Source organism: Bidens hawaiensis, unplaced genomic scaffold (assembly GCF_021521415.1).
Source record: "Bidens hawaiensis isolate Kalapana, Puna unplaced genomic scaffold, B.hawaiensis_p1.1 tig00001440_1, whole genome shotgun sequence".
NCBI classification, from domain to species: domain Eukaryota; kingdom Viridiplantae; phylum Streptophyta; class Magnoliopsida; order Asterales; family Asteraceae; genus Bidens; species Bidens hawaiensis.
Window position 1 is genome coordinate 3,283,560 of NW_027491081.1, and position 27,769 is coordinate 3,311,328.

Sequence of the window (27,769 nt, forward strand, 5' to 3'; positions counted from 1 at the left end):
CATCTCCGCCCTCTTAACCTCTGCGTCAGCACAGAACCTCTTCATCACTAACTCCTTCAAATCCTCCCACCTTAGAGCTTTAATCTCGTCCCGGGTCTTCCTCTGTTCCACACTTTCCCACCAATACATAGCTTCTTCATCGAATGACTGAGTAGCGTAACCCACAGCTTGGTTGGGACGGCACTCGCTAATGCGGATAATTTTATCCATGGCGGTTATCCACTGAAGAGTAGCGATTGTGTCTCCCAAACCAGTCAGCTTCGGCAGGTCACAACCCTTGAAGGACTTATAGTTGCACCCACCTCGGCCCCTCTTCCTACCATCAACCTTTACAGACCTCACCACACTCGAAGCCTCCCTCTCTCCTTCATCATCTTTCCTACCACCTCCTCCCGCTCCTTCAGCAGTTCTTTCACGGCCTCCAGCAGACCCCTCTGGGTTCAAGTTCTTCACCGCAGTGGCTACGGCTTGAACAATAGCTACTTGGATTAAGGGATTGAGTTGAACCCCTTCATTGTTGTTAAGGTCTCCTCCAGCTGCGCTTCCTTCTTCTCCCGTGTTAGAAGCTACTTCAACCGAAGGTTGGACACGAAGAGGCCTGCCACGACGTTCGGTGCGGCCTCCTACTCTAAAAACTGCCTTAGATCCGGCCATCGTATTCTGGAAGGAAAACACAAACGTCATCACTCAAGGAACCATTTAGTACAAGGATAGTAAGGCTAACAGTTAATAACAGTGGCCAGCTGTGATTAGATGATCACGTTACCTTTCGTGTCCTATACACTTCCTCTTATGAGTCTATTTGTGCTGGTTCTAATCTCAATCAGTTAACCAGTCAAAGATCAAGAAATCCTATCCGTATCACTAACATATACTTTCTCTAGCAACTAAGCTAACATTAACATTTATATTTAATCATACACTTTACCTTTACTGAGCTTGCTTGAGTGACACATGGCTATCTTGAACTGACATCTTCTTTTCTTTTCTTACTTAGATCCCATTCTCTGTTCGAGTCTAAACGTGTAGGATGCTTAAATCTCTCGAACTTTGCTTTGATACCAACTTGTAAGGCCCCGTTACCGGTACCCTACTTTGGACGTTGGATTTACTCATAAACACAGTTCTAAATGTCAGAGTTAATAAAAACATTCGCGGAATATTAAAACTTCAATCAGATTATAATACATAGCTTCCAAATCTTATCAGCATAAACATTTAAAGTAGTTTAAACATGAACATTGCCTTTATAATAACATAACACTTCCTTGAGATGCCAGTTCTTCAATTCCATCCCATGTGTTCCCCTCAAGCGAGCTGCCTCATTCTACTCACCTGCGTGCATACTAAAAGTCAGCTACGCTGAGTGAGTTCTAGTTAATCTAATAACATACACTACATACACACATACATACTTTCGTTCATACTTTCATACTTGCTTACCTTCATTCTTTCTTTTATAATATATTCGTACCTTACGTTTTAAAGAGCATCTCGCCCTATAACCTTCGCATATATTATTAGGGTATGCAACCCTTTAACCTTCGCATATATTATTAGTGTATGCAACCCTTTAACCTTCATATATATTATTAGGGAATGCAACCCTTTAACCTTCGCATATATTATTAGGGTATGCAACCCATTTTCCTTGGCATAAATTATTAGGGTATGCAACCCTTTAACCTTACCTTACCTTTCATTATCATATCCATACATTTAATACCATACATATCATAGTCGTACGTACTTCCTTATTAACATACACATATCATACATACTACACTATACTAGCCTTAACAATACGTGAAATACCCGAAGGTCGTTCACGTACTGTCAAGCATAAATATATAACTATCACAATCATCATCTAAACATACACTTACCATTTAAGGTAAGTGTATTAACATTCACATCGAGTATGCACACAGCCCCGAAACATAACAAGGAAATGGGGCTAGAAACTCACCTGAATCCTGTTACGCTTTCCGTTAATCGTTATCCCTTTCTTGAGCTGTGCACGGCTAAATATATAATATTTACATGTATCAATTAACTACTACTACTCATAACGTATTTATATCTTTATATAACCCACAACGAACGGGGGTCCGGGGGCAGCGCCCCTGGAAGCGGGGTTCTAGGAGTGGCATCCCCTAGCAGGGTCCAAGGGGCAGAGCCCCTGTTGGGGTTAAGCTGCCAGGTCAGCTTGGAAAAATTTTATTTTCATTAACTGTCTTAACAATTTTTCCATTAACATTTTAAGTTGTTTTATGAGTTGGGTTTGTCTAGTTTAGCTCCAGGATAATGGGCTAGTTTGTCTAAATTGGATATGGGCTTAGCTGATTCTGGACCAACTGTCCATTATGGTATCTGGGCCAAACTCGACTCAGGCCCAAATCCCAACAGAGAACAGAGTTGGCCGAGAACACTGATCTGACCGAGAACTCGAGGTTTGACCGAGATCTCATGATGACTGAGAACCCCAGGTCACCGAGAACTCTCGTTGACCGAGATCCTGTATCTTGCCGAGGACATGGGTTGGCCGAGAACCCTCAATTTTGGCCGAGAACACCCAGTTCAGCTCATCTGTCCATTCTTATGCTTCTACCATGCTCAGTTACTATTCTAAGGTTCGATTCATGAACTTTTAACCCGTTTTTGGCCATCATTCAAAATTGTTTTACACCCATTACCACCACGGCTTCAATATCTAAGACGTTTTAGACATAAAGCTCAAACCTTTATAGGGTTAAAACGTTCTAGGCTAGATCTAGGGTTTCCTTTATGAACCGTTTAAACCTATGAGTCCATTTTGTCCATTTTAATCATCAAGTTTGTATTTTTATGAAACATCTAAACCCGATCTACTCTAGGGGTTAAGTTTCATAGCAAACCATTCACAAAAACGTAACCTTTATCGTAAAGAACGTACCTTTTTGACATTTCTAGGTTACGGCTAGCTTTAGCTATGAACCTTGACCTTGTATTTAGCTTGTACCCCAAAGATCTATCAATAAAGGTTTGATTTTGATCTCGGTTTCTTGTTCATGCTTGCGGCCGAAATGGAAAGGGTTTGTGTGTGTCTTTAAGGAGGTGTAGGGAGAATAAGATGGATAAGATGGAAGGAAATGGAAAGATTTAAGGTTTAAGGGGTATTTATACTCCCTTAAGCCCATGGACCTAAGGCCCATCTTTCCTTTCTAGTCCATGATTAATCCTTCTAATCTAGCCTACTTATCTTTCCCCCTATTATTATTATTATTATTATTTTATTTACCATCTTAAGTAAACTTGATTATCATAAGAAATAATATTATTACTTGAAATTTTAGGATGTTACAGTACCCTAACCCTCAAGAAATCAAGTGAGAATGCCAAGCCCGAGCCCGCATCACAAGCCAAGGTTGAACTTACACCACAAGCCATAAACTACTCCAACTCTTTCCAACACAACAACAACAACAAAAACAAACCCAAAACCAACTACCGAAACTTTGCCGTTACTCAACCCCAACCACAACAACAAACCCAAGCTCCACCACAAAACCGAAAACCCTATGTTGGTAATGCCCCACTATGCAACACTTTCCAACTCCACCACCCACAAAACATGCCTTGTCGCAATTGTACCATTTGTAACCGAGTCGATCATCTCCACACCACATGCCGATCCGCCCAACGAACCCAACCTAACCAACCAAGAACCCTTCCCAATAATTCCCAAAACCGCTACGCACCCTACCCACCAAACCAACCCCAACAACCCCGAGCTTGCTTCAACTGTGGTGACCCTAACCATTTCCGCAACAATTGCCCCCGATTAACCTTTGCCAACCAAACCCAAACCATAACCATACCCTACTACCAAACCCAAGCTTACCAAGTCCAAACATACAAACCCAAACTTCCCCAACTCAATGCACCACTTATCCAACCCATCCAAGCCATCCAAGCACCACCTCCCCCTCCACCGCAAGCACCTCAAGTCAACCATGGCAATCAAGGGAGAGCTTTTATGATGAATGCACATCAAGCTCAAGTGGCAAACAATGACGTAAATGGTATGTTTTTGGTGAACCATCATTTGGCTTCGATTTTATTTGATACTGGTGCCGATAGAAGTTTTATTTCTTTAAAATTTGAGTCGAAACTTGCTGTTCCTCAAACTAAGCTTTCCCGACTGTTCTCTGTTGAAGTCGCCAATGGAAATTCTATTACCATCAATTCCGTCGTCCGCGATTGTTCTCTCATTATTTCCAAACATAAATTCTCCATCGACCTCATCCCGATGAAAATGAGAAGTTTCGATGTCATAGTAGGCATGGATTGGTTATCTTTGCACCGTGCCAAAGTCGTTTGTTTTGATAAATTCATTCACATCCCACTCGTCAACGGTAAAATTCTAAAGGTCTTCGGCAACACAACTTCTAGAAGGCTTAATCTCATGTCTTGCGTTCAATAGCAAAATTACTTACGCCAAAAGTACGTTCCGTTTTTAACCCTTGCGGTGATAAAAGACAAAAAGAAAATTAAAATCCAAGATATTCCTATTGTTTGAGATTTCCTCGATGTCTTTTCCGATGATGTCACCGGTCTTCCTCCCGTTCGTCCGATTGAATTCTAAATCGATCTTGTGCCCGGCACAATGCCCGTGGCCAAGGCTTCTTATCGTTTAGCCCCGTCGAAATGAAAGAACTATCGAACCAACTCGAAGAACTTTCCGATAAAGGCTTCATTCGTCCTAGCTCTTCTTCTTGGGGCTCTCCTGTTCTCTGCATGAAAAAGAAGGATGCTTCGTTTCATATGTGCATCGATTATCGAGAGCTTAACAAACTCGCCATTAAAAATCGTTATCCTTTGCCACATATCGATGACCTATTCGACCAACTTTAAGGCGAAACTTGTTTCTCAAAAATCGACCTTCGATCGGGTTATCATCAATTGCGTGTTCGCGAAGAAGACATTCCGAAAACCGCTTTCCATACTCGATATGGACATTTTGAATTTTCGGTTATGCCATTCGGGTTATCAAATGCACCCGTGGTATTTATGGACCTCATGAACCGCGTTTGCAAACCATTACTCGATAAATTCGTTATTGTCTTTATTGATGACATCCTTATCTTTTCTAAATCCAAAGACGAACATGAACATCATTTACGTTCCATTCTCGAACTCCTTAGAAACGAACAACTCTACGCCAAATTCTCCAAATGTGAATTTTGGCTCGAGGAAGTTCAATTTTTAGGACATATCGTAAACGACAATGGTATTCATGTTGATCCCGCTAAAATTGAGGCCATTAAGGATTCGAAAACTCCAACGACTTCCACGGAAATTTGATCCTTCCTTGGTTTGGCCGGATATTTTCGGTGATTCATTCGAAACTTTTCTAACATCTCTTTGCCTCTTACCTCTGTCACTCATAAAGGAAAACCTTTTGATTGGGGTTCGAAGCAAGAAGAAGCCTTTTGTACTCTCAAGGACATACTTTGAAATGCTCCCGTTCTACCCCTTCCCGATGGAAACGAAGATTTTGTTGTATTTTGCGATGCATCTCATCAAGGCCTTGGTTGTGTTCTCATGCAACGAGGTCAAGTCATCGCTTACGTATCAAGGCAACTTATGTTCAACGAGAAGAACTATACGACTCATGATCTCGAACTTGGTGACGTGAGGTCGAAGACTCACTGAAAGATAAACCCGATTACAACTAATTAGATAGTGGTAAGCGGGTGTCGAACACAGAGAGTTTGTGGAAAATGTGTTACTAAGTAGCCTTGTAATTAATCTATATTAAACTAAATGCAGAAAAAGAAATTCAAAGATTTGGTTGTTTGGTTTTGATAACAAAAAGAACTAAAGCAATAAACGAATTTTAATCAATATGCGAAAATATGCCTTCCCTCGGTTTCAGGTTTCCATAAATGTTACGGTTAATGTTTAACTGATATGAACAATAGGTAAAGTTCGTGTTTATGTAAACGAATGAGATAAATGAAGATCAAGTACTTGGACTAAACAACACAAGGTGATCACTCAAAAACCAATTAGTTTATCTAACCCTTAATCCCTCCCGATTAATCTCGATTACTTAAAGAATCAAGAACTGACGGTTTAGAAAACAAAATCGATAAATTAATAATCTATCAATCTATACATAAACACCATAATAATGAAATCAATAAGATCAAATATTATCTTAGAAATTGTCTAAACATTCAACCAAACTAACATAATAAACCTTACAATCCGAGGGAAAACACAAAGGAAATTAGCCGAGCATGATTCGGTTCGTTATCTCTTCGATTATAGTTTGCATATGAATCAAAATAGAGTTTCTAATGATTACCACACTCAAAATTAAGCTATGGCACCTCCAAATCGCCCTTAGGTCATCCTTAGATGAAAGATAATGATAAGAATATCAAAAGCCAACCCTAAAACGAGTTTATAAGGCTGTTACAAGTTTCAGCGTCAGTCCCACCGTAAGCTACGGTGGCCACCGTAGCTTACGGTGGCTTCCAAAAGCCCTACGGTGGCTTAAAACTGCCTTACGATGACCATTTTCATCAGGTCCCACCGTAGCTTACGGTGGCTACCGTAAGCTACGGTGGCTTTTAACAAAGCCACCTTGTTTTCGTCATAACTTTCTCGTTTCAACTCCGTTTTCTTCACCGTTTTCGCCCACGTTCTCATAATTACATTCTCTATCTTCTCCTACCTGCAATTATGTGAGTAACCATAGTCAACTAATTCCACAAAATAAACCAATTCAAAACATTATTAACGGCTTTAAATCACTTAAGGGTTGTCCCATGGACCACCCGTCACTTGGTGCCGTCGTTTTTGTTCTCAAAATCTGGAGACATTACCTTTACGGTATAAATGTGTGGTTTTTACGGATCATAAAAGCCTCCAACACATTTTTGACCAAGAAGATCTCAACATGAGACAACGACGATGGGCCGAATTACTTAGTGATTACGATTTCGAGATTCTCTACCACCCCGGTAAAGCGAATGTTTTCGCCGATGCCCTAAGTCGAAAGGTTAATGTTAAATCCGTTTTGCTTCTAAGAGTCATTGTTCAAAACGATCTTCAAATCCGTATCTTACAAGCTCAGCGTGCCTTCGTTGAAGAAGGTAAGATGTACGACGAAATGTCATGTGGAGCCGAACTTCAACTTGAAACCAAACCCGATGGTCTTTGGTATTTTCTCAATCGTTTGTGGGTTCCTAATCGCGATGACCTTCGTACTTGTATACTTGACGAAGCTCACAATTCACGGTACTCCGTTCATCCCGGTGCGGAAAAGATTTATTTCGATGTTCGTGCTACCTTTTGGTGGCCAGGTTTGAAAAAGGACGTACCGTTGTATGTATCTAAATGTCTTACTTTCTAAAAAGTCAAAGTCTAACATCAAAGACCTTTTGGTCTACTCGAGCAACCACCGATTCCCTTTTGGAAATGGAAAGAAATTGCTATGGACTTTATCTCTAAATTACCAAACACCCAAAAAGGAAATGATAGTATTTGGGTGATTATCGATTGTTTGACCAAATCTGCTCATTTCATTCTGATCCGCGAGAAGTATTATGTCGAGCAGCTTGTTCAAATCTCTGTTCCGGAAATCGTATGTCGACACGGTTTGCCATTTTCTATCATCTCCGATCGCGATGCTCGTTTTACCTCTCATATTTGACGTTCACTTCAAGAAACTTGGGGAACACGACTCGATCTTACCACCGCTTATCATCCTCAAACGGACGGTCAATCTGAACGTACAATTCAAACCCTCGAGGATATGCTACGAGCGTGTGTTCTTGAATTCGGTTGGAATTGGGATTCTCACATTCCGTTCATCGAGTTCTCCTACAACAATAGCTATCATTCTTGCATTGATATGGCTCCTTTTCAAGCTCTTTACGGTCGTAAATGTCGTTCCCCAATTAGTTGGAACGAAATCGGTGAATCTCAAATCGCGGGACCCGAAATGGTCCAAGAAGCCACCGACATCACTGATCAAATCCGTAAGAACCTCTTAGCCACTAGAAGTCGTCAAAAGAGTTACGCCGACAACCGGCGTAAACCGATCGAATTAAATATTGACGACCTTGTCCTTCTAAGAGTATCTCCTTGGAATGGGGTAGTCCGTTTTGGAAAGAAGGGTAAGCTAGCTCCTCATTTCGTTGGTCCTTTCAAAATTCTTGAACGTGTTGGGAAACTAGCTTATCGACTCGAACTACAAGAAGAACTTGCCGATGTTCATCCGACATTTCATGTTTCGAATTTTAAAAAGTGCTTAGCCGAGGGTAATCTTCATATACCTCTCGACGAAGTGCATGTCGATAAGTCGATGATCATGGTTGAATGACCCGTTGAGATCATGGATCGCAACGAGAAGAAAACCAAGCGTAGTCATATTCGGTTAGTAAAAGTTCGATGGGGATCAAGGCGTGGCGCGGAATTCACTTGGGAACGAGAAGACGCGATGAAAGAGAAGTATCCACATTTGTTTGCATCATCTTCGTCTTAATTTTGAACGAAATTTTCTAAAGTAGGGGATACTGTGACATTTGTCAATTTCGGGTCTCGATTTGTATTCGTTTTATAACACATCAGATAATGCTATCGACGAAACAACCCTTTATCCAATCCAGCCAATTCCGAATCGACCAATTCCGGGATCTTTTGCAGCGAAGGCCTGTCATCGAATTCTTCAAACCTGGGGACCCGTTTTGTAACCCGAAACTTATGATATATAAAATTTTGTATTTTTATGTTGCCAAATCATTCCCATTTGTTAAATTTGAAAAACCTCTTTTACGGATTCAAAAACGGCTTTAAAACGATCAAAATACATCAAAAACGAACTTCCAGAAGCCAAACGAACCACGCTAGATGAGCTGGACCAAACCCCACCACCATGGGCACCGCACAGCGTGGTCATGAGGGCTAGGGCTGGTGGTGCGATTCCTAGAGTGACCAGCAACATTATTTCGTTTTTCTTGTTGTTTTGTGCTTTGCTTGTTTGTTTAACCAATCTATTTACATGCAAACATGAAAGAGAACCTTGTAAAGAAGCCTTGACCCTTACCCTATATACATGACCATCTTCTTCATTTTACACCTGCTCATACTCCAAAAACTCTCTCAAACATCAAAGATTCAAAGGCTGTTCTTCATATTTTTAGTAGTTTGACTTCCCAAGTCAAACTAATCATAGTCTTTCATTCTAACTTGTCCATCTAACTTTACTAATACTTGATTGTGGTGGTACAACATATATATAATATACACCCCTTGTTACCTTTGGTAGTTGCTTATCCGACTCCGGACCTCGTAAGCCAAAGCTTCATGTAGGACTTTCGTGGTCCTTGCTATATATTTTCCGCATTTAACCATCTAACTTTACTAACATATTTATCAAGTTCCATGGTTATGGGTTCTGAGAGTCTAGCCTTAACTCTAGACCGGAAACCGAACTTTTTCTTACTAGTTTTTTTAAAAGGAATATTGGATTTTAATAATCCCTATTGAATGGTATTGGCCGATAATAATCCCTATTCACTTTATCGCCACTGTCGGTCCCAAATTCAAAAAAGTTGGCCCCCAATGGTCCCCCGTTAAATATGACTTAACGGCGTTATAGTTTTTTTAATGTCAAACCAATGTTTTAGGGCTTTTGATCGTTAGGAGGATACGAGTCGAATGATATAAAACTTAGCTCCAAACAATGATCCAAACGACTTGATTTTGATTAATTGTAAGTTTAAACACCCGAGTTGAAGCATTGATTCGACATTTTGAAGAACTGTTTCGAACTAAGGTTTACACCAATCGACTCGTATCCTCCTAACGATTAAAATCCCTAAAACATTGGTTTGAAATTCAAAAAAACTATAACGCCGTTATGTCAAATTTAACGGGGGACCATTGGGGGTCAACTTCTTTGAATTTGGGACCGCCAGTGGCGATAAAATGAATAGGGATTATTATCGGCCAATACCATTCAATAGGGATTATTAAAATCCAATATTCCTTTTTAAAATAGTTGTTTAAACATGTTTAATGTTAGTTTGAGTTTCTAAAATCATTTTCTTTAAGTTCTTTGATATTGGGCATGTGGAAACCATCTATGAACTTATTGTGAGATGGAAATCGAACCAAAACCGAACTCTTGTTTAAAGACTTTATTGTTAACATTTTGGTTGTAAAACTTAAGTTTCTCCATTTATAAATTATTGTACAAGTTCTTGGATATTTGGGCATATGAAAACCATCAATGAATTATTTGAGAGATGGAAACCGAACCAAATCGAACTACACCAACTTTTACTCGCTTAAGACACAAAAGTGTATTTTTAGCTATCAAGACTTTTATATTTTTTAAAAATAGTTTACAAACTGATTTTAATTATTTTCTTAAGTACTTTGAAATGTTGGATCCAACTTAATCTCATAACAAAGTTTGGACCGACAAAACCAAATACTCGCTTAATGTGTGTTGTTAGTTCTAAAACAATAGAACTACATACTTGGTTAAGTGTTATTATATTTTAATGAGTTATCTCAAACAATTAATATCTTGGAAAGTTGACTTTGGGTTTAACCATTTGTCAAGACCCAAACCAACAACCCGAACACTCGTTAAAGACCCGTTTTAGTATCTTTGTTCTAAAGTAACTTGCATTTTTGCATTTTACCCACCTTATTACTTAACATAGGTTAAGTAAATAATAAGGTTAGATACTTTAACTCGGTTTCTAGCAAACTTACATTTTAAAGGGTTATTATTATAAATTTCTTAAATAGTTACATTTTAAACCTTTAAGTTTAATTGTTTACGTTTCTTGTCTTTTATTTTAAAGAATTTCTAAAACAACCTTTCTAGATCAAGGCTTTTATTTTTATTTTAGGAATTGCTCGTTAAACTCCATCCATCCGATTTCCCGTCTTTTGCCAATCAAGTTTTATACTTGAACGTGAGTACTTTCATACCCCGTTTTCCATCTTTTGTTTTAGGGGTGACATTTCATACTTATTCAACTAAATGTTTTATACTTGAATGTTATACCACAAACGTTATTGTATGTGTTACTTAAATAATTGCTCGATTTGGTGTTCTATACTTATATGCCTATATGTTATCGCTTTTGGATGGTGGAACTATAAATCCTAGACCATTTGGAAACCCCTTATGGCAAGGTGTCGTTAACGTGATGCAATTAATGATAACTATAAAATCCTAGACTATTTGGCATCCCCTTATAGTTAGGTGTCGCTAACTTGTTTTAGCGATAACTATTTTATCCAAGTTCATAGCTCTTATTTATTGTTTCGTATACTAGTTTTGTGGTTTTTCTTACTATATACTTATATGCACAAACTTATGGATTGCTCACCAACCTTTGTGTTGATAAACTTTATTTTATTAACTGTTACATGTTTGCATCTAGGTTGATTGTGGAGTTGAAGAAAACGACATCAAGACCTTTAGGATATTAGTAAAATGAACAATATTTGAATTGCTATATTTTGTGATATCTTGTTCTATTTGTCTTATGGATATTTGTTATGTGACATTTTCGATGATGTTAAATGAAATGAGTTTGTTAAATATTGTCGCTTTAAATTAGTGTCATGCGCTTATGGGAAATCTTTACACCTCGGCATGCTCCGCCGCCTTTGGTCGGGGTGTGACATATCTTGACACCCAAGCTAATCTGAATCGGTATAACCAATGAGATTCACCCCCACCACCTTTTGGAAGTAAAATACCTTGACCAGGAGTGGACTTCAAGTATCTGAGATGTAACAACTTGGATTTTCATTTATTATATTAAAATCCAATACCCGACCTATTTTCGTTTTCGGGTAAATTTTTTTTACAACACATTACACCTATCGAGAAACTATTATATTATTATTATTGTTATTATATTCAATTAATTTTCAATATAAATTTGGTTTATATACATTTCCCACCCTAAAATTTAGTTGTAAACCATTTTGTATCCCTCTTGATACTACATGGACCAAATTGCAAAAAACCTAATAATATTATAATATTTAACCTATAACCCTTTTAACCTTTGATCCAAACCCACCGTCCATACCCGTTTATGCCCAACCCATAACCCGATTCCTTTCTTGTGCCTTAATCATTATTATAATTTTGGTATTGATCACGCAAATTCGGTTATACGTCTATTATGTCTTACACCGTCAAAGCAATTAGGAAATACTATTAAACATCGATCGTATTGTTAAAATAAACAAACCATCCTATATTGTTTCTTAATATGCGATACAAACATCATAATAATGCAGTTAAACTCTGCTACACAATCCTCATAACTTCGAAATCAAATCCCTAAGATCAGTTGATATGAAACTGTCTTCAATCATCGCAACCTCTTCGCGTTTTAGCCGTGGCAGGGGTATCGTCGTTCACCATTGTATCCTAAACGTTTAAGGAATCCTTGACGGTATTTTCCGAAGGGGTTTAACTTGCTCTCATTATTCTCATTTATATTTCGTTCATTCGATCAGTTGAGTACCACGTTCCCCTCTTTTAACTCATTTTCTTATGTTTTGGGGACATATGCGTAAATATATTTCTCATATATACTTATACACAAAACTGAAACTATTGTCTTATGTGTTAACAACTTTTACCTTACTTGTTTATGTGCTTTCTTGCTTTATATGCTTCTGCATTCGGAGAGGTCCAGCATAATCTCATAATAGTATGATCATACGCTAGTCGTTAGCCTTTGTTCTTCTTGACATCTCAGTTATACTTGCTCATTTGGTTAATTTGTTATTCTCATATGACTTGTTGCACTACTTATTTTTATACATACTATATGTACATTTAAACTGGTGTGTTACTCACTCAACCTTGTGTTGACAAAACTATTTTATTTTAAACGCATATGCAGGTCATCGTATCTTGTGAAGTAATTGAAATTTGAAGATCACTTAGGGATTTATGCTAGAAGAAATTTAAATGAGACAATATTATTTATGGTTTTATATTTGTTTGAAGTTTTATTTGTTTTTTTGAGATATGACAATGAATAATTGTTTTAATGGAAATTATTAAATAGATATTGAAATTTAAAATGTTGCATGATAGTAACCTTGAGAGCTATGACAATCAGTTCACGCCCTGACATTTTCTCCGTAGGTTGGGGTGTGTAACACCCTTGGCAAAAATAACATCGTCCCACTCTTAGGCAAATCCCACATCGGCCGTGGACAAGAGAGATCCTTGGTTCATAAGTAAATGTCCTGCCTCTTCAATCACTAACGCGTTTTGGGCTTTGTTGGCTATGGAGCACATGAAAACTCCACAGTTAAACGTGCTTAGGTTGAAGTAGTACTAGGATGGGTGACCTCATTGGAAGTCTCCATCTGGGCAACCGAAAACAAATCCGTGAGCTCTTCGTTGGCAGAGCGGACAATATTGGTGGTGCGAGGGGCCAGATGTTACAGGTGGTATCAGAGCCACTCTTGTGTTGTTCGAGATGATGGGACACGTCTCATCGAGGACGATGAGTCCAAAGAGGGGTTGTTTGTAACACCCTTGGAAAACACAGCATCGTCCCACTCTTAGGCAAAGCCCACATCGGCCATGGACAAGAGAGATCCTTGGTTCATAAGTAACTGTCCTGCCTCTTCAATCACCAACGCGTTTTGGGCTTAGTTGGCTGTGGAGCACATGAAAACTCCACGGTTAAGCGTGCTTAGGTGGAAGTAGTACTAGGATGGGTGACCTCCAGGGAAGTGTCCATCTGGGCAACCAAAAACAAATCCGTGAGCTCTTCGTGGGCAGGGCGGACAATATTGGTGGTGCGAGGGGCCGGATGTTACAATAAGCCTCGACCGTACCCAGAATCTCCATTTGGAACCGAAACAAAAATTGCCGAACACAAAATCAAGATACGTCCAATTAACTGAATCAAAGGCTTTATCAAAGTCTACCTTAAACATCATGCATTTTTTCTTATGACTATTAGCCCAAGAAATTATTTCATTGACAAGTAAATGGCCATCTAAAATGTTCCTTCCTTTTATGTAGGCTGATTGCACATCCTCAATGAGTAAAGAAATTACTTTTTTCAGCCTAATAGCTAGTAGCTTAGAAATTACCTGTAAAGCCCCGTTACCGGTGCCATACATTTGGTGTTGGATTTACTCATAAACGCAGTTCTTAATATCATAGTTAATTAAAACATTCGCAGAACATTAAAACATTCAATAAACATTACATATAAATCCATAACCTTGTCATAATAAAACATATTGTCTTTCCATTCAAATATAAATACTAAAACGTCTTTAAGTCTTCAGATGCCAGACTCTTATTCTTCTACCATGTGTCCTCATCAAACGAGCTGCCTCATCCTACTCACCTGCGTGCATACTAAAAGTCACCTACGCTGAGTGAGTTCTAGTTAATCATACAACATACAATACTTTCACCTACTGATACATACGCATCCAAGGATCCGTATTATATACTTAAACTGCTCATCTTTCTTTCGTACATATATACATACATATATATATATATTCTTTCAATCATTCTTTCTTTTATTCTTTCTTTACGTACTTTACATCTATCGATACTTTACATACTTATGCGTGTTAAAGAGCATTCGCCCTACTGCCTCGAGTATTATTAGGGCTCGGTCCCTTATTCTGCCTTGAGTATTATTAGGGCTCAGTCCCTTTCTGCCTTGAGTATTATTAGGCTCAGTCCCTTTCTGCCTTGAGTATTATTAGGGCTCAGTCCCTTTCTGCCTTGAGTATTATTAGGGCTCAGTCCCTTTCTTCTGTACTTGGCTACCTCTTACATTCATTCCTAACATACATACATATCATGCATACATTATACAATACATTCTTATCCATAGGTATAACTTGGCAGTACGTGCAATATCCGAAGATCGTTCACGCACCGACAAGCAATCGTCTATACTTTTCACATAGTCACATATGGCATACACTTATCACTTAGGATACGTGTATTAACAATTCACATCGAGTATGCACACAGCCCCGAATACATAACACGGAATGGGGCTAGAAACTCACCTGAATGCGGTTACGTTCGCCGTTTATACTTATTCCTTCCTTGAGATGTGCACGGCTAACTGTGTAATAATTACATGTATTAATTAACTATTACTACGCATAACGTATTTCTATCTTTATATAACCCACAACGAACGGGGGTCTGGGGGCAGCGCCCCTGGCAGTAGGGTCTTGGGGCGGCAGCCCCTAGCAGGGTCCAAGGGGCAGAGCCCCTGGCTGGGGTCGAGCTGTTATAACACATTTTCCATTAGGATTTTAACTCATTATTAATTTGCTAACTTAAAAGTTCAAGGGCTTCTTTGTAATTAAATCATTCTTTTTCTAAGTTCAGGTACCATTCTGCCATTTAAGTAAACTTCTAGTTCGCTACTGGTTCTTAACGAATTGACTTATCTTAGCGAATTGGTCATTGTAGCGAATTGAACCCTCTAACGAACTAGTTATTAAACGAATCAGTCTATAGCGAACCAGTCCAGGTAACGAATCGGTCCATCTAATTCGTTATCTTCTTCTAATGAACTGGCTATACGAATCAAGGGTAATTCGTTACCCTTTTCCCTTAACGAATCGAACACGAACTAGAGCTAGTTTGTTATGCTCCCTTAGACGAATCGGTTACCAAATCACCTTTAACTCGCTAAATTCCCGTTAGATAACTAGGGTTAGGTCAAGGAATGTCAGATCATTCCCAGACATCTCTTACCTCGTATTAACGTTTCCGGCGCTGTCGCCGGAAAAACGCGGTTTCGCCGGAAAAAACGATTTTTGACTCGTTTTTCACCGTTTTTCGCCTCGTTCGATCCAGATCTGAGCTAGGGTGATCCCTAAACTCATCTTAGGTTCATTTTATACCCAATTCTACCCGGATCTCATGAGTTAAATGGTTTAACGGTGTTGGCTCGTCGTTTTGTGACCATATCTAACTGGTTTAAGCTCATACAACATCATATTATCATTACCTCGGGTCGGTGCTCGGTTTCCTTGGTTTTGGTCTAGATAGGGAGAGGACTAGAGAGAAGGCTTAAGTGTGTGTTTTGGTGGTGTATGGAATATGTGTGAATGAGAATTAAATGGTGATTATGGTTTATAAATTTATGGATCATGGGCTTAAGCCCATGGTCTTTTCCTTCTTTCTTTCGTAACCCAAGTCCATAACCCATATCCATTTACCCAACACTAGCCCAACTCATATTCTATTTATCTTGACCGATAACGACCAACTATAAAATAGACGGAATTTATTTTATTATTATAACCAAAAGTAGGATGTTACACTACCTTAGACATACATCCGATTAATTTAATAGGATGATAGTCACTAAACGCCACCGGGTCTTTCTTTTTTTGGTATAAGAGGGATGAAAGCCGAGTTACAACCTTTCTCCAAGTAACCGAGTTTTTTAAAATCCTTAACGAACTCAAAAAAATCGTTACCCAACACTTCCCAGAAACTATTTATAAACTTGATAGTGAATCCATCTGGACAAAGCGATTTGTCATTCCTACATTCCCACATCGCGTTGTTTACCTCCAACATGGAAAAAGGTCTATCTAACCATACATTGTCCGAATCCGACAACCTCTTAAAATTAGAATTCCCCAACTCTGGTCTCTCAACAGATGGTTCCTCAAATTTCTTGGCAAAGAAGTTGAAAAAACCATCCTTAACCAAGTCATAGTCTGTCTCCCATTTACCACTAACCGAAATACCATTAATAGTAGACCTTTTAATATTTCCATTAACTACTCCGTGAAAGAACTTACTGTTCTCGTCACCCTTCGCGTCCCACCGAACCTTAGCCTTTTGACGAAGGTCCAAGTTTTTTTCACCTTTAAATCCAGGACTGAAATACCGACCACTTCAGCCCTAACTTCGATCTAATAAATTAATCGTGACATCCGGAGTAGTTCTACCTCAACAACTTCAATACTTCTCACTCTCCAAGCTTTAATATAATTTTTCAACTGCTTAAGTTTCCACATTAGATTTAACTCATTGGATCTTCTACTTTTAACACCCACCCAAGATCTCGTAACTACATCCGAAAGATCTGCACAACATAGCCACGAGTTGAAGAACTTAAACGGAGTGGGACCGTAACGTCTATTAGAAGCCGAGAAAACTAACGGGCAGTGATCCGACATATCTCTCGGTAACGCGGTAACTGATGTCGTTGGCCAATTGCTAGAAAAATTTTTACAAACTTAAAACCGATCAATCTTACTCATATGACACCCATCATCACTCATCCAAGTGAATCTACGCCTACCCATCTTATATTCTGAAAGGCCCGCGTCTTGAATAAAACTATTAAAAAAGCCATATCTGATTGGTTAATTCAATGTATCATATGTAAATTCCTCTTTAGAATATTTGACATTTGGATTTGTATCTTCCGTAAACCACCAACTGTGTACAACTCTAGTGTAATGTGATTTATGTCGGATGTATGTCTACACATTGTTATCTCTATGATAGTTAAATTAAAATGAATTTAATGCCTCTATTTAAGGAAATATTCGACGGGAATATAGCTTTTTATTTCGCAAGTAGATGGCTCGAAGTATAAAAAGTATTTGTTTTTATTTATCTTATAAAAATATGAATATATTGTAGAGATTCTTTATAATTAGAAGTATTAGTTTTATTAATATTACAAAAATGTGAATTGTAGAGATTCTTTTTGTTCGTGAATACCGCCGACTAGCCTTCTTGGGAGCTTAAATGGTTATTTGAATTCGCCGTTTAAAATTATTTGACTTGTTATGAGATCGAGCTACTCTTGATAGAAGTTGACATATCTGTATCTATACTATATTATAATACATGGAGGAAGGGTAAGAAATTGAAATGAAATTTCACATGAAATTGACAAGACTTCTTACTGATTGAATGAGAAAGTAAATTGTATTTGGCTGATATTGTTGTTTTCTATTGATGTTATGACTGTTTATATGATTGTTCATTTATCTTCTTCGTATAGTCATATTAATTTTTAAGTTATTTCAACTAAAAGTCGAAGCATCCCACATATGTTGAGGATAGTGCATTGTACAATTCACAACAAATTTTTAAAGCTTGTGAATTTTTGGACAAATAACTAGTATGGGTCTCCCATATAATAGGTTTGGTAATTTATATCTAGAGTATACTGACTATATTATATACTGTAATTAATACATATCGGAAGGAAGGGTTGAAGATAATAATATTTTAAAACTAAAAGATGTACAAGTTTTGAAGGCTGTGGTACAAAGAAGATTCAGATGGAGGATTTAAAATTTATTCAAATCTACTCTGCTCTACATTGAATTTGAAGAAGCGGGATTTTCATTATTCACTCGGTCAAGGTTTCACATGTGGTGCATCTCCTTGAAGCTTCAAACAAAATTTGATAGCTTTCGACTCAGCAGAGCAGAGGTCCACGTTTTGTCAAACCCCTGCTACATTAATTCTCACTCTTTCATCTGCTTTAACTCAATTTCATTGTTTTCTGTTTTTGGTTTCATGCACTCCAGTTGCTCGAACAATCAAATGTCTCATATGGTTGTAGTGGTTGCATGGACCTTACCTCATTTGGTTTTGCTTTGACATCACCAATCTCTTGTAAACTAACCAAAACTTCTTTCATTGAATGTCGGTTTTTTTGGGTCCACATTTCAAGATGAGCCTCGCAGCCTTAACCGCACCTTCTAGACGGTAATTATTTTCTAATTGGTGGTCTACGATTTTTCATATAGACGTGCTCTCTACGTGCCTGAAAAATATAATTTAATATTATATCTTATACAAATAAATTTACTATCATTTTAACATAAAAAAAATTTACATACTCACTTACCCCATCTAGTAAAATATTTGTTGATTTATAATCCCCATATATCACAATTTCGTCATTAGTATGCAATAAAGTCACCCCTTGTGCGGCTCCCAAGACTATTTCAATTCGGGTATTCCAGGATAGTGGGGCACCTTTTGCAATATTTAATGAAAAAAGTTAATAGTTATAATATTATTTTTATATTAAAATTAATTATAATTAAGTATCTAAAAGACCCAACTTTAGAGATATGTAACACCATATATAATCTCCTCAATTCTCTTAATACATTTATTTATTGTTTTAACCCTACCCCAACCCATTTTTTTCTAAGTGAAAGATTGTGAAACTCGGAAGAAAGGATTGGGAGGGTTATACACGTACGGTACGTTCATGCAAACGCCGTTTTGTGTGTATATTTATAGATTCATTAAAAAATAGCTAGCATGATTTATTATTATCTACAACAAAGCAATATGCATGGTCCAATAAATTAATAAAGCTTGAAAGAAAGGAATTAGTTTTTACCGTTTTCGGAGACCACCTATTCCAGCTATAACGATAACAAGAAGCTAATCGCCACGGAATCTTATAACAGAAGGTCTTCCAACATGTTAATAACATGACCTTCATGGCATAGATTCTTCTTTTACCAAACACTTAAAACTGAATGGTGAAGTAAGAGCATCGCCGCGAGCCGCCTTATTTTTTTTGGAAAGTGGAAGCGAGACTAAGAAATGACAAGATATGAAAGTTAAATGACTAAAACGAAAATTCTTAATTTCAAGACCCATCGCAATACGCGATGGATCAGAGGAAGAACCCATCGCGATACGCGATGGGTACATCACAATGCCCTAGGATGGGCGGTGTCTCGATACGCGATCAGGTCATCGTGATACGCGATGCCCAGGCGAAGTAATCGTGACACGTGTTCTCACACCCCCCGGCCGAGGCGGAAACGCTGGGGCGTGCGTAGATTGAAATCATGCACATGGTATTAAATGTAAAAAGTCATATTAAAATAAACCAACACGTTATTCAAACCAACATAATCCAAAATAGAAAACATGACATAGCAATTAAACTTTTAAGTCTGACACATCCCCTAAATGATACTTCAAGAATCTTCCTTAAGTTCCATTACCTGAAAAACATGCGAGAGTGTCAACTAAAAATAGTTGGTGAGAACATAGGTTTTAAATTTAGAATAATAGAAAAATATGTTTTATGTTGAAAACATTCCATATGTGTTAAGTTACTTTCTATGCTTTAGTGATTACAACCAAACCTCTGACACGATTAGCGAGTCGTCTAATCCACGATTAGACTATTATGTTTAATATTTAACGATCGTCGGATTCTGAAAAACAGGCCTCTACCCGAGGCCTGAGTGGGTGGGTTGGGCCAATAGATCTATCATCATACTTCCATGGGCTTAACAAGTTAATGGTTGTACATGCGATGAAGTATATACTTGTCACACAATGACTATTATGGATAAAGCTTGAATCAAATAGCATTTATAAAACATAGAATAAATAAGTTGCATGTTTCCACCCCGAAGTATAAAACATTTAAAACATGTAAAAGGGGCTATGAACTCACCTTGCTTGATGGATGAATACGAACATCAAATTAGTTAGAGTGTCGCATACTAGAATGTTCTAAACCGAGAGCATGACCTCAGCAAGTTGATTCCCAAGTAAGATTCACGGGTCCAATGGATTATTTGAGCCACTCTTGCCTTAGGTAGAACCGTTTGCTCGTCAGATACATACATACCCGGTTTATACTCTATTTGTATACTAACTCAAAATGTTTTAGAATGATTTTGATTAATAAGAAAGCACGAGGTTAAAACGTGTAATATCATATACTTTTGGGTATTTATTGTCATTTAGGAAAGTGTAGGGTTCAAAGTGAAAATATTATAGTTTAGGATGTTATTGACATTTATGAAAGTATAGGGTTTAAAGTGTAAATATTATAATTCAGGACATTTATGATAACTTTATGAGTTTTTGAAGATCATTAAAATATTCATAGTTGTTCATGAAAAAAATATACTTTCGATCCAAGATCATGAAAAAATAATTGTGATTTCTTGGAATAACATGATCATCATAATCTTTAAAGCAAAAGGTAAGGGTTTTATTAACAATTTATGATGATCATGGTGAGAGTATATGAACAACTATGAAGATTCAAAGGAAAACTCAAGAACATAAGAACAAACAAGAAAAAAAATTCATAATATAAAGCAAAAATGTATAAAAACATCAATGAAAAGCAAAAAAATTATAAGACTTACTTGTTTATGTTTAAAGAGAAAATAGAGAATGATATTTTATGTGAAAAATAATGATAATGAAAACCTCTATTTATAGTGGAGGTAAGCAAGTTTAAATCGATTTAGATAGAGATAAAACTTGTTTAGAGATCAAGAGATAAACTAATGATAATGATAATGATAATAATATTAATAAAACAAAAATAATAATAATAAAAATGTGTGTGTGCAATATATAAAGTGCACGACACTTTATTTTTTTTTATTTTCTTATTATATTTTTTCTTTTTTTTTCAAATTTAAAAGATTAGATAAACTAACTTGAGAAATAAGATTTAACTTGGAAGTTTCTAAAATGTTCCATTTTAACTCACATGATTAATTTAAATACTTAGGATAAAATAATAATAATAAAATATTTTGTTACATGTTATAAAATATTAATCTAGGCATTTCGGTTCAACGTGCTATATTAACGATTAAGCTTGTTTATGATGAAATGAGTATAGGATCATATAATTACGCATACAAAGTTAATGTTATTAAATAACATATCATTCAGCATAATAAATGTAGAAGATGAAATGAATACGAGAACTTTATTAAATGAGTACAAAAGACTAGCGTTTATTAGCAAGAAAAATCCATAGATGTTACACGTGCCCAACCACGTGGTGCCACCTGTCCACACGTGGAAGGTCTACTAGGTGACCAATCAAGCCTAGTGGGCGGCATCGCGATACCCGATGGCCGAACCTAAAGGTCCATCGCGATACGCGAGAGAATATTATATTCCGAGGCGGTTAATAGATCCATCGCGATGCGCGATATATCCCTTTTTGCCCCATCGCGTATCGCGATGGGTCACAATATCAGCCCTATAAATTGGGGTGTTGGGCTCTGCTTTAGGCATCCCAAAATCCCACTTCACTATCACTTGTCTCGATAATCGTGCCTCAATCCCGACGTTCCGACGATCCGTTCTCAAAGTACGTGCAAGTGTTGAAGCTATGTTTGTTTGTATTCTCAATTAACCACCGACAAGTAGAAGTGTTGCTCGTGTCAAGCTTAGGCATTTCCTATAATCTAACCATACAAGGTAGGGGTACTACCCGATTATTTTATTATAAATGGCTTAGAACCTAGTCGGGGGGTATAGTCTGTACCTTGATAAGATAAAAAGGTAAAATATAGTTTTATGAGACAATGGTATAGATAAAAATATTATTTCTTTATAATTATAAAGATTTTAAAATGTTTCTTAGCAAAGAAGAAACTTGATAAATACGTTTCTTCATGACGATGATACGTAGTGTTTTATTAATGAATGTTTTGGACTAAAGGTCCAATTATAAAGAAATAATTATTAAGGTAATGATTATGCAAATTGACTAAAGGTCTAGATCATTGATATAGTATTTATAATTGGTTATTCTCGTACTATAGGTCTGAGGTAACTTCAAAACAAAATCAGTGAAATCACTGACCAAAATAAAGGTGAATACGCTCATAACTTTAAAACTCTTTAATCGAGTTATTTACCCATAAACCAAAGTTTACATGGGATAATGTATCCCTAAAACTTTAGTATCTGCTGGCAATTGGGCTAGTTATACTTATGTTTGGATCCTTACATATGTGGGCAGAGGGTAGGCATACCCCACCATGCGTGGTACCATGTCTCGTCTCATTGAGCCAGTATATTGGGTTGTGCGGGCTGGACTAATGTGATATATTTGGTACTCCATTCTAGAAAGCCGCTGATTGTTTCGAGTATGAACTAAAGGTTTCATAAATGTTTTAGCGTCAGTATGTTCACCAGCATGTGTTGCTGACGTATTTTATAAATTGTTTTGCAGGTAATCAAAAGTAGACATTTGGAGTTGGAGTCTAGTCGTTAGACGATCTGATGGCTCATGAAGTTTTAATATTAAAATATTGTAAATTATGGTTTATAACTTCAACTCTTTTGTAACAAACTAACGGGTGTTTAATTCCCATTTTTTGGAATATATTAATATTTTAAATCTAAACTTCCTCTTTACAACCTCAAACTCTGATATATTTACAAAACATGTACCAACTATTTGTCACACTCCTAGGCCCTAAGTTGGGGTGTGACAGCGGCCTTAGCTGCGCCTTTTGGCCGGTAATCATTTGCTAGCCGCGAGTCTATGAATTTTCTTAACTCTTTTCTATACGACAACGATGTTTTAACCCATTCCACCAAGCTATGTTGTGAGCTCAATCGATTAGTGTCTAACCCCTTTAGGCTTGTTATTATTTCTAGCATTACAACTCCAAACCATAAACGTCACTCTTGACATATAAATGACCTGTATTTAAATCAAAAGAAAATTTTTCAACATCTTTTTTCAAAACAATAACTTAATCTACGTAAACTTTTATAGACCATGACTAACCCGTTGATATGTACTCTGGATCTGCGTAGCCGTATGCACCTACCACGCCTATCCAGTCATGAGGAGACATGTGACTCACCGTTCACATGACCCAATTTTGCGTGCCCAAACTGGGAGCTTCGCATATTGAAGTCCTGAAAAATATAATTTAATATTAAATCTTATACAATTAAATTTACTACCACTTTAACATAAATAAAATATACATATTCACTTACCCCATTTAATAAAATATTTGTTGATTTAAAATCCCTAAAAACCACAGTTTTTCATTGTTATGCCAGAAAGCCACCCCTTGTGTGGCTATTTAAATCTTGGTAACCATATCATGCTACCCCAACCCATTTTTTTCTCCGTGAAAGATTGTGAAAATCGATCGGAAGAAAGGATTGGGAGGCTTGTACAGGGTTCAAGTTATGTTGTTTATGTGTGCATAGTCATAGATTCATTAAATGTATAATAGCTAGCATGATTTATTATTTAACAAAGCAATATGGTCCAGTAAAGCTGGAAAGAAAGGAATTAGTTCTTACCGTTTTCCGAGACCACCTATTCCAGCGATAACAATAACAAGAAGCTAATCGCCAAGGGATCTTATTATAACATAAGGTATTCCAACACGTTAATAACATGACCTTCATGGTTGTTTAATTTACCATTACCAGGCGGATGCAAAACTTTTGTTAATTTTCATTGAAGAGAGGATCAGATAATGTTGTTTTTTATATAGTGGAATATATTGCAAAACTAGCCCCTCAGCTTATTACCTTTATACCCTCTGCTCCCTTGACTTCTAATACTCCATTCTATTTGCTGTTGAAACATATATTATTCCAGTTTGTTTTAAATTAAGTTGAACCATTTTTTGGGACTTTGAATTCCAAATGAATGTTTGTCACGTTGTTGCGTTTTTTACTATTATTAATTCATTTATTACGATAGATCATTACTGCTTTAAATATTTGTAATGTCGAAAAATTATAAAAATAAGTGTTTGGATAAACAATCATTAGCGTGGCGCATCGACTTATTAAGTTACATATACAACAGGATGAGCTAGACATACTATGCCTGTCGTAAAGCGTTGTACCCATTCAAACATGTTTTTAATTCACATGTCAATATGTTTATCGTCAGAATCCAAATTTGTTTGCCCCAAACTTTTTCAAAAAAACCGCCAAAAACTTCATCAGTCTTCAACAAGCGGAATCAACTCAAACACAAACGGATTTGTAGATTAATAATCCCAAAAACTACGAATCATCAACACAACGATGTGCAACAATACAAACTGAAACGAATACACTCATGCAAATAATCGGGGAAAATAATGTTATGAACCCTAAACCCTAACCCCAAACGTACTGAACGAGAAAGACCAAATAAGATATAAGCGAGCCAAAAATTGGATAGGACAAAGCCCTACTGTAAGTTTTATAACAAGCGAGCAGACAACCGTCTAGACCTGGAACAACTACTAACCAACCCAATTCTTCTTCTTATGTTCCAAGCTCATATCTCCTTCCAAGCCTGCACACTTTACACAGATCACTTGAGCCCACCATGAGTCTAATCAAGCTCAAGTTGAACTCAACATAACCCAATCCAACATACAAAACAACAAACAATTGTCCTATATTAACATTATTTTATGAGAAAATTCTCTAAATAACCATCTTTGTAGAGAGAGTCCATTCTTTTTGTTGAGTTCCAAGAATAACCCATCCAAACTCAATCTTGTTTATTTTTAAATAGCATACCGACATAAAATTTATTCAAAACAGAGTCGGGTCTAATTTATTCGAATGCTTAATACAAGCTCTATAAAAGAAAGTTGATAAATTTGGGAATGAAACCAGTTTAATGCCAATTCTCAAACACCTCGTGTTCTTCATGTTTTAGAAATCACATAGTTTGAATGTAATTATATCTCAATGAGTCAATGCAAATTTATCAATTTTCAATTCAACTTATTATGAGTTGCCACATCATGGAATGATCGATGCAAATCTATTAATTTTCAATCCAACTTATTATGAATTGACACATTATTCATAGGGATATGGATATGAATATGACCCATGATCAAACTCATGCTAAAATTGTTAACGCGTTAAGTCAATCTCTCGATTTCTTATCTTGATCGATACTCATCATATTCTTGGAATTATATAATAAAAATGACTGGGTTATCATAACAACTATAGGTTGGTTAATTCAATGTATCGTAAATTTCCTTTTTGGATGTGACATTTGGGGTTGTATCTTCAATGTAGCAAATTGGTGATAATGATTATGATGTCTCTATTTAGGTAAGGATTTCTTTAAATGATTAATGACAAATTAATATGTAATGGGTAGTCTCACCCTTTTTAAGTAAATGAAAACGACTATATATCAGTTGTGTACAACTTTAGCCTCATGTGATTGTCGGATGTATGTTTACACCTTATTATATCGCTATGATTAAATTAAAATACCTTTAATGCCTCTATTTTTAAGGAAATATATATTTCGACTGGAATATAGCTTTTTATTTCGCAACTGCGTAGTTCGAAATATAACTAAAAGTATTAGTTTTATTTATATTACAAAAATATGAATATATATTGTAGAGATTCTGTATAATTAAAAGTATTAGCTTTATTAATATTATAAAATGTGAATCTTAGAGATTCTTTATGTTCATGAATACCCCCGACTAACCTGCTTCTTGAGTTCTTAATTGGTTATTTGAATTCGTGGTTTTAAATTATTAGACTTGTTATGAGAGTTACTCTTGATGGAAGCTGGCAGATACTTGTTAATATATGTTCAAATTTAATAGCACTTATAAGTATGAACAATGGCTTGGGTATGTTTTAACATGTCTTACACCACAGGGCATTTTCTCTCATCTTTGGTTACTTGTGTTCACATGGTTGGTTGGTTAAATCTAACATAAATTGAAACTCGGCTCATGTATTAATAGGGTTACACGATCGATATATGGCATGTTTTAACTTGAAAATTGATATCGTACGTCTTTTGCATTATTGCAAGTTACATAAGGGCTACAAGCAAACAACGGTTCCATGTTTCTTCTACTTGCACTTTATTCTCGTATCTCCCTCGCTAAAAATAAGTTTGTAGATTTAGAGAGGTCATTCATGCTCCTAAGAAGGTAAGTAACGACACATGCTTTAATTTTTACCATACATGTGTTGTATCTTGTAAAAAAATTGTGTTGTTACTACTTTACACATTAGTTTTCTTATCTTTGTCCCATGTTCTTATGAGTGACAAGACTTACATATTTACTTGAAACTTATAAGGGCTTTGGATGAATGACCATGGAAATGGGCTAGGAATCCAAACGCTGCTTTGGAGTGGAAAGAACTTGGTCAGTAAATGGTACTGTTGGAAAACTGTACAACTAAGGATAGGTGGCTGACCAGGCATATATCCATCGCAGACCATTTGATTTGAATCTATGTTGTAGAAGCCAATCAATAGGGTGTATGAAAAGAGAAAAAAATTAATTATTTTGATGGGACAAGATAACAAAATTGTGTGGATGTGAAAAGAAGATCTATTTCGATGGGGACCAAACCACGCTAACAAATTACTTTGATGCGACAATGCAAATTTGTTAACACGTGAAGAACACATGGCATAATTATGATAGAATGATTTAAACGAGCTTTATAATGTTTGTTCATAACAGGGTTTGTGAGTCATGATCGACAACATTATTGGCATGTTTATCTCTTCAACATTATTGTCATTCTTTTTAATATACTCACTTCGTTTATAAATATTTGCAGGTCGGACCAACCTAAAGACACTGAGTTATTCAATATAAAAGTAATGTTCTTCTACAAATTCAATAATTTTCTTATTTAGCATAGTTTTTACTCTTTGGTATATTGTGTTTTTAGCACCATACTTGTATTAGAACTTTTATACACTTGTTAAAACGTAAAGTTATATGTTGCAATGGGGTGAACGAAGAAACAAAAATGGATGCCATATAGACATTATGTAAGCAGTGGTGGACTAGTCATGGAAATATGAAATGTTATGGGGAGTAATAATAAATTGGAAAAGAAAGGGATGCCATATAGACATTATGTAAG